Below are 1017 nucleotides of genomic sequence, written 5' to 3' on the forward strand. Positions count from 1 at the left end.
TATCACACTATGATAATGAGAGCATCATTGAATAATATCACACTATGGTACATGGGAGAAGCTATTGCCATGCAGGGATGTCAGTCTGTTGTTGGACCACCTATTTGATCCAGAAGGGTTCACACATCATCCTCTCAGGAGGAATATGGAGATCGCTTGACGTTCATTTCAAGTCGAATGTCCTGCTTAGAAAGTCCTGGTTTAAGTTCTTAACAAAAATAAAAGATTTTTGAGCATTACTAATTGTTTATGTAAGGGAACCAATGCATTATACAGTGAGTCATTATAGCAGTAAACTCTGCTCGGTGGATATCTGTCTCTAAACGACAAGAGCTTTGAGAGAAGAAGAGAAACCGGTAAGAGCTGCAGTTGTTTCTGTGAACAACTCAAGGCAGTATGATATATTAATATTGCAGTATTAGCACCAACTAAATCAGTGTCTGTAACGTTAATGGTTCAACCTCGACAAAGCACTGATCTCTAACAAGAGGTTTGAGTTTGGAAACCAGCTGGACCGGTCGTGGGTTTGTTGTCCGTGCTAATAACAATCATCTATCAATCATCTTACAGAATGACAAACACCGAGTGAAGCCTTATGAGGAGGCGACTCAGAGCTCCTGGAAGCAAACACCACTGTGATATTGAAGAGATACGTTTGTCTCAGTCGTGGACCTAATCCTGCCTCTGTGTCTCATCCATCCAAGCTTTCTGAGCCGTCGACTGAGTACCTGAACTGAAGGATGTGAACAGTGAAGTGGGTGTCGGAGGGCGTTGGGAGGCCGGGCAGGAAGCTGAGTGTGTGCTCCATGTTGAAGGAGGAGATGGAGACGTTGGAAGGTGCGGGGAGGGAAACACACACCACTGCACAGGAGGACAGGAGAACAACACAGCCTTTAGATTCTCAATCATATCGTTTGTGTTTCTTATCATTTAGAACTCTGGATCACTAAACACGGCTCAGTCTACAGTCTGCACACGGTACACAAACATCTCCTGGACATAGCTCTGCATCTCACT

The sequence above is a fragment of the Anarrhichthys ocellatus genome, unplaced genomic scaffold, assembly GCF_004355925.1.
Source record: "Anarrhichthys ocellatus isolate YVR2014 unplaced genomic scaffold, GSC_Weel_1.0 scaffold50, whole genome shotgun sequence".
NCBI lineage: Eukaryota > Metazoa > Chordata > Actinopteri > Perciformes > Anarhichadidae > Anarrhichthys > Anarrhichthys ocellatus.